The 8,073-nt window shown below is 37.5% G+C and overlaps 1 protein-coding gene across 1 annotated transcript in view; it reads right to left on the reverse strand.

Annotated features, from left to right (window-relative positions):
* The window catches only part of slc17a7a (solute carrier family 17 member 7a), a 26,477-nt gene that overhangs the window by 17,990 nt on the left and 414 nt on the right, over window positions 1-8,073 (reverse strand). The window lies entirely within an intron of this gene.

An 8,073-nucleotide genomic window follows, 5' to 3' on the forward strand; every position in this document is an offset into this window, starting at 1 on the left:
AGTTGCTTTGGTGTACAAGTCCCAGGACTGACACATCTGTGCAAAAAATTGCGACTTATACGCCGAAAAATATGGTACTCTTGTGCTTTATAAAAGAAAGTTGATGTATAATGGGCTTTGGGCAATGCCTGCATTGGTTTACTTCAACACGTTTTTTTAAGTATTGAATTAAAAGCTGATAACTTTGTTTATGATTAGATATAATCATTTAGAACAGTCGTTGTTGGTGCCTTTGAGTGAAGTGCTTTTTTGTATTTTTTGCATTTGCTGTTGTGAGCTGTCACGTGCTGGCTGGTGACCCGGCTCTTCTGTTTGTGTAATAAATTCACCAGTTCACAGAGTATCCTGCATAATCCTCTCATATGAAGACGGAGATGGAGTGAGAGCCAGCGACAGAGTGAGAGAATTATATAACGGCCCAGCCTTTATCTGCCTACGTTTGTAGTTCATCAGTTTATCTTTACTCCTTTCTGCTCTAATAAACAATAATTTGAAGAAAATGAGAAATTTGAAAAGTGTGGTTTTTAGTTATTTTCATGGTGGTGTCCCCCCCCCCTTTTGTGAGCCTCTCACTCTCCCTGAAGTGAACAGATTGGGTCTCGGTGGGACTGTGTCACCCAGGGAGACACCCTCCTCCCCATCCTGTCACACCACTTTTATTCCCTCTCTCCTGCACACACACACTCACACACACACGTGTGACATAATATTACAAAACAATCACCGTGTATTATCTGAATCTAAATACCCACAAACACTATTTAGTTAGTACTTACAACAGTTTAAATAAAAGCAAGTTTGGTTTGAAAAATCATGCTAAAGTTCCCAGTTAGCACGTCTTAAAATATTTCTTCTCGTGTTGCTGGTTTGCCAAACTCATGCCATGCCACTAAAATTCCACTGAAGCTGCACAGAAAACAGCACTGCTGCCAAAACTCAGGCGTGCTGCGTGGAAGCAGCTGACGCCTCAAACTGTTCCTCTCTTCTGTACATGCACCCATTGTTTCTCATAAAACACTTCCACACAGTCCTACTGACAAATGATCAGGCAAATTTATATGTTTTAAAAGTGGTTTGTGTGTGTATTTTAAAATGCTTTCTGGATCGAAACTGTGCAAAGATGTCACTCATATGCAGCACCTTCAAATATCATAAAGCTCAAATTTACTATTACTATTTAATACTTTAGGTTATTTGACTGTGGTTTAAAATGTTTTATTTCGCTTAATTCAACTCAAACAAACTAAAAATTATTAACAGAAAAATGCACTCTGCTGCAAGTCAAGTGGATTATATATGGATTACTTGTTATTTTCCATATTGCCTTATGCGTTCTAAAATGGTCTGGTATGGTATAAAGTTTATTCATTAAAAAAAAAAAAAAACAATTCCATAACAATATAAAAATATACAAGAGATTTAAAATGAAAGGCAGCAGAAGAAGAAAAAATCTTATTATATCTGCCCCTTTTTTCAAACAATTAGTTCAATCACAATAATTTTCAAGTAAAGAACAAAATGAATAACTCTTTTTATTTTTTCTAATTCTAATACAAAAAACACACTAAGCTACTTCATATATATATTTTTTAACAATTCAGTTTGATCTTTTTCTTAAATGTGCACATTGACTTGGCATTTTTCACATCACTCTCTAGACCATTCCACAATCCAACTCCTTGGATTGAGGTAGACCTTCCCTTCAGACTAGTTCTGAATTTTGGTTTGACAAATATCTCTATCCCCTTAAGATTATAACAACTTTGTCTTTTAACAAAATTTCTTTGGATATTTAATGGTATTGTGTTATTTTGAGCCCTATACATAACTGATAAAATACTATAATCTACCAATAATGGAACTTCAATAACTTCAGCTGATAAAATAATGTGCTTGATGGGTGACTGTAATGCTTTCTGGTGATAATTCTTACAGCTCTTTTCTGTAAAATAAAAATAGGTTTTGTAAATGTTTTACACACTTTCCCCCAAACATCAAAATGTACGGAAGACTGAAGGTGCCAGATTTAAGGATTAAATATGTACAATAAAAATTATAACAACAAAAAAAGATATTTGTATTGACAATTATTGCTCTATAAATGTGGCATAAATTAATATTTCTCTTTTCATTTGCAGTTGTAACAGTTGTCTTTTTGTCAGTGTCCTTATTTATTTAATATCTTGTTTAATTTCCAATATTTTATGATAGGTTCTGAATTTTTTTCATTCAACCTTTATTTAGACAGGTAAATCCCATTGAGCCTCGAGGACTCATTTACAAGAGAGACCTGATTTCAACAAAGAATGATGACAACAATGGACAACAGCAACAACAATAAACAGTTATAAAAAGTCATACAATTTTATTTTTTTTTAACAAATAAGATGGCTAAAAACAAAAAAAAGAAAAGTAAAAAAACAAAAAACAGCTAAATTCTAAGGCGAATGTAGAAAACTAAAAACAGGAACATGTCTGCATTGGTCCCTGCCAGGAGTCCAACAGATTCTTAAAGCCACTTAGAGAGGTCAAGGTCGAGAGCTTCAGATCTTTTTGTAAGATATTCCAAGAAACAGGAGCAGAGTAGGAGAAGGCCCTTTTGCCTAGTTCAGTCCGCACTGAGGGAACACTGCAGGTAATAATGTCCTGAGAGCGCACGCTGTAGCTGCACTCACACAGAGACATGTAGGAGGAGATGTATGAAGGCAGCAGACCAAGAAGTGATTTAAAGATGAAAATGTACCAGTGAGAGAGTCTGCGTGAAGTTAATGATGACCAGTTAACCAGTGAATACAGGGTGCAGTGGTGGGTACGATAATCACAGCCAGTTATGAATCTTAGTGCACCATGATAGACAGCATCCAACATCTGCAGGGTTCTTGTAGGAGTGTTCATGTAAATAATATCACCGTAATCAATGGAGGGAAGGAAAGTCACAGATACAAGGCGTTTTCTAGCATTCAGGGTTAGACAGGATCTGTTTCTGAAAAAGAAACCCAGTTTAACTTTCAGTTTCTTTACCAAGTTTTCCACACGGAGCTTAAAAGAGAGATGTGAGTCGACCAAGATACCCAAATATTTATAGGAACCAACAAACTCAATGGGGACACCATTTGAGGATGAGAGCAGATGAAGAACTGCTGGGACCAACTTCCTGTTTGAAAAAAGCATCCCTTTGGTTTTGTTGGCATTTAGGACAAGTTTGAGGTGGAACAAATCTGTCTGGATGTTGTTGAATGCAGATTTCAAAAGCTGTAAAGCCTTAGCAACTGTTTTAGCTCGACAATAAACAACTGTGTCATCATTATAGAAATGTATGGATGCATTAGGGATGTTTTTACCTACATTATGTATGTAGATTGTAAAGAGGGTGGGTCCTAAGACTAAGCCTTGTGGTACACCATTGTTGACTGTTAAACAACTGGAGGAAGTACCATTATGTTGAACACATTGCCTCCGGTCTGAGAGATAGTTAGAGAACCAACCAATGGTGTGTTCTGAGAAACCAATTTCTGAGAGTTTATGACACAAGATGTTATGATCCAGAGTGTCAAAATCTTTAGACAGATCTAAGAAAAGTGCAGCACAATAATCCTTAGCATCCAGTGCTTCAACAACGTCATTAAGAACCTTCAGTGAAACAGTCATGCTGTGTTGTTTCCTGAAACCAGATTGAAGGCCAGGTAAGATGTTAAATGAGTCCAGGTAATTTTTGATTTGAGAGTTTATCAGTTTTTCTAGAACCTTCTAGAATTTGTTTTATATGCTGTATACAGTATATTTTAGAAATTATATATTTTTGGTTTTGTTTTCCTTTATTTTTTGCCTCTATGTATGCCTTAAAAATGATTCAGTACTGTTTTGATTGATTGATTTGTTTGTCACATTTTAAATTCAGGTAAGTACGTATGGGGTGGGGTTGGGCTCTACATAAGCACTGTGTATGTGTCCCTCAGTGACACAGAAAATGAGCAAGTCTCTCAAAACCCGACCCTGTTGTGAGCAGTGACTAGGTGGTTCACATCTCTATTAGTGTGTGCAGCTAAACTAGATTTCCCCTCAGCTAAAATATAGCTACACAAAACATCACTTACTTTGTTATCATATATATCATATTTACCGTGGATATTAGCATTTATTTGTGACTTAGCAGGGCTCCAGATGTAATCCAAAACCAGTATGATCTGCTAACTGTTGTGATTAGTGGCCAGACTAGCTAATATGAGCAATAAAAGTCAATCCCAATGGATTTCTCTGTGTTCTCTTCATTCATACACTACAGCAACATGCCCTGATGCATGCTCAATAATCCAGGTAAATAAGATTGTCAGGTCCTCTGGACGGATTCTTCTTTGTTGAAACGTTTCGCCTTTTATCCAAACGACTTCTTCAATCTGAGGAGCTGCACAAAAAAGTCTTATAAGCAGCACTTTCTTACAGTGGATCAACCAGTTTGCTGGTGACAGACAGAACTAGCAGTTCACATGTAAAAGGAGGTAGAGTACATGTGTGTGAATGAGAGGGAGGCCGGTGGAACAGTGAGGCTGCAAGGAGCAGAGGTCACAAAGCTGCAGGACTTCAAGCACTTGGGGTCCACTGTCCAGGAAAATGGGGAATGTGGCAAAGAGGTGAAGAAGAGAGTCCAGGCAGGATGGAGTGGATGGAGAAAAGTTTCAGGAGTGATTTGTGACAAAAGGGTGTCAGCAAAGGTCAAAGGAAAAGTTTACAAGACAGTGGTGAGACCATTTGTATGGTCTGGAGACAGTGGCATTGACAAAAAGACAGGAGAAAGAACTGGAAGTGGCAGAAATGAAGGTGTTGAGGTTTTCCTTAGGCGTGACAAGGATGGATAAGATTAGGAATGAGATCATCAGAGGTACAGTACAGGTTGAACAACTGGGAGATAAAGTTAGAGAGGCCAGACTGAGATGGGTTGGACATGTCCAGAGGAGGGACAGTGGGTATACTGGTAGAAGGATGTTAGAAATGCAGCTACCAGGAAAAAGACGAAGCGGAGATATATGGATGCAGTTAGAGAGGACATGGAGGTAGTTGGAGTGAGGACAGAGGATGTAGAGGACAGAGATGGAGGACGATGACTCGCTGTGGTGACCTCTGAAGAGGGTAAAGCCAAAAGAAGAAGAAGAAAAAGAAAAAGGAGGACCATCAACCTAACAATTGATTGTTAGTGCTCTGATGGCCACTTGCTATTCACAGGGGGCTGAGTGATGCTAAAAATCACAACATTGTAAGAGGGGGACAATTGGTCACAGAGGCCTCCATCCCTGTTTAATGATGGATGGTTTCTTTTCACAAGGATGGCTTCCTTCATCTCTCAAACCGTCGTTCCTCTCTATCAAGGATGTGAACATCTTCATCCCTGAAAGAGTGACCCCTGGTCTGCAGATGAGTGTAGACTTCAGAGTCCCGGTCTGACGTTGTTGCTCTTCTGTGCTGGTCCATCCTTTTGGCCAGTGGCTGTTTAGTTTCCCTGATGTAAGACTGATCACCCTCCTGACACTGAACAACATACACAATATTACTCTGTTCGTGCCGGGGGACTGGATCTTTGGGATGGACCAGTCTTTGCTGTGATGTAGCTTGGGATTTGAAAGCCGTTGGGATGTTATGTTTAGAAAATAAACGTCTCAGTTTCTCTGACACTCTCGCAACAAATCTTATGTTGCTATAGCAACATATTCTTAGATATTTTAAAGTACTGTGTTTCATTTATTTATCGAGATACAAACTGACAGAAGTGAAAATAAAATACTTATTAATGGAGCTTTCATCACTCTTTGTCTGCGAGGCAGCCAATGTGGATTTTGAGTTAAGGGCTGGTCAACAATCTTTGACTTTCCAAGTCAGATTTCTGACTTTGTAAGGCACTCCATCTGATTTTTACAACTAAAACTGAGAAATTCCTTCTTTTCAAACACAAATAGAACATACCACAACTCCAAATACAAAATCTAACATGGCTGCCTCAAACATCGAGCTGCAGTAACAAATATTTTATCTTCTCGTTTGTAAGTTTGGATCTCATTAAATAATTTGTACAACCTCTACAGGAAACGTGTTCCTACAGTATTTGAGTACATAAATAAATAAATTACCGTATACTGCTGTCAGCTTATATTAAAACTAGTTAGCCCGGCTACTCGAAAATAAAAAAGTCCAAAATAAATACGTCTCATAAGCAAATTAAGAAATAATTCATATTTGAATTGAAAACAAATTTTTTTTAAATTAAAATCCAATTAAATAAAAAAGAATAAGGACACAAATTACTACAGCAAGAAATTTAAATACATTAAAGCATCAGTTCTTATCTCTGGAGCAACAAACGTCTGAAACAAACTTTTTTTTTTTTAAACATTTTTGTTGAGTTTACACATTAATTTATTAAGCCACATTTTTATTTACACATTGAATATTGGCATATTATATTCCCCATATAACAAAAGCTACCAGCAGATGAATGAAGTTGCAACAGCACTCAGCTAACTTATTTAAAAGTTTTTAAAATCCATTAAGTTTGATGTATTTCTTCTGAAAACAAAAAGCAGACGCCAACTGTAACTTTTACACAGAACCAAACCCAACAAGGAGACGAGCTCGAGTCATGAATGTTTAAATTCAGCATTTAGGACTGGTTCAAAGCATTCCTATAAAAACCTAACAGCGTTGAATACTGTTGACCTCAGACAGGAGAAGTTTATGCTTACCTAGTGGAGTTTAATATAGAAACAGGAGATGCATTAACGGAGAAAATGTTTAAATAATAGATGAACTCCTGGCTGCTTTCATCGGGGATCACGTCTTTTATTTTGTTTGTGCAGTGATGAAATTGCACTCATCTACAGATTGCCCTGTTTTAAAAGTCATCATAGTTTACACCTCTCTGAACCCACACTCGCAATAACAACGTGACCTGTTTTCACTTCAGTTTGAACACAGAGTTCTTCTTTGTCTGACTACCTCCTGCGTGCAATGACCTCAAACCAGAGGTCACTGGATTAGCAGCGTTCACTCAAACTATCTGAAACTGATGCAGGACACATCTCTCAGCATCACCAGCTGTGTGCATCAAGATGAGTAGGAGAGATTTTTCTTTTTCTTAACCTGGGGAATCCCAAATGGCTGAAAGTTGCCTGAGCTGGTTTGTACAACGGATGCAGGAGGAGACGGCGGCTGGAGGAAGTGACATGGGGCAGGGATGGAGCGAGTGGGAGGGGAGAGTTTAGGGATTTGCATGGCTCGACAGCTGGACTGAAAAAAAAAAAAAAACAGGCTATTTCAGGACGGGATTTATACGTTTGGTTGCTACCTCAAATCCTGAGAGAGCGGAAGCTTAAAGTGATGGCTATTGCGTGAGGTCTTATCAGTGTCTTTAATCTGGCATTTTTTACTGAAATATTGTCAGCAAACTAATCCTTGATGCAACTTTTGTATATCGATGGATAACATATTCAAGATTTTGTTACATTTCTGACTAAAATATTAATTTCCCATGCTGAAGTATCCCTATACAACTTTCACCGTGAGATCAATTGTTGGGACCACTTTGACTGCAAATATGCTCCTTCATCACATATTACTTGTAATATTTAGTGCATAGTTTACCAAATGTTTCTGCTTTCTGTCAACCTTTAATATTTTAGCCACAGATTTTCTATTCAAAATTGAAAAAAACTAGAACAGCAAATTGACAAGCCGCCGAAGAAGTTATTCACAACTTTTTTCCCCACTGCCTAAATATGAAAATACGAGGTCAACTTTCTGAAATATTACTTTCAACTTTATAAAGATTAAATTTTAATCTCCAGTGTAATCAATATCCCACAGCCCAAGTCTCTCCAATCAGTGGTGCACCCAGAGACTGCCATGATTTTAGTTTCTGCACGTTTATGTTCACTGAATTAATTTATATTTTAGATTTCAAAACAGTTGTCACCATTTCTGAATCTATAAAAAACATTATATTATACTAAACTACTCTGTGTACCAGAAGACAGGTAATTATAGATAGATAGATAGATAGATAGATAGATAGATAGATAGATAGATAGA

This window comes from Nematolebias whitei, chromosome 15, assembly GCF_014905685.2.
Source record: "Nematolebias whitei isolate Nwh7 chromosome 15, NemWhi1, whole genome shotgun sequence".
Taxonomy (NCBI): domain Eukaryota; kingdom Metazoa; phylum Chordata; class Actinopteri; order Cyprinodontiformes; family Rivulidae; genus Nematolebias; species Nematolebias whitei.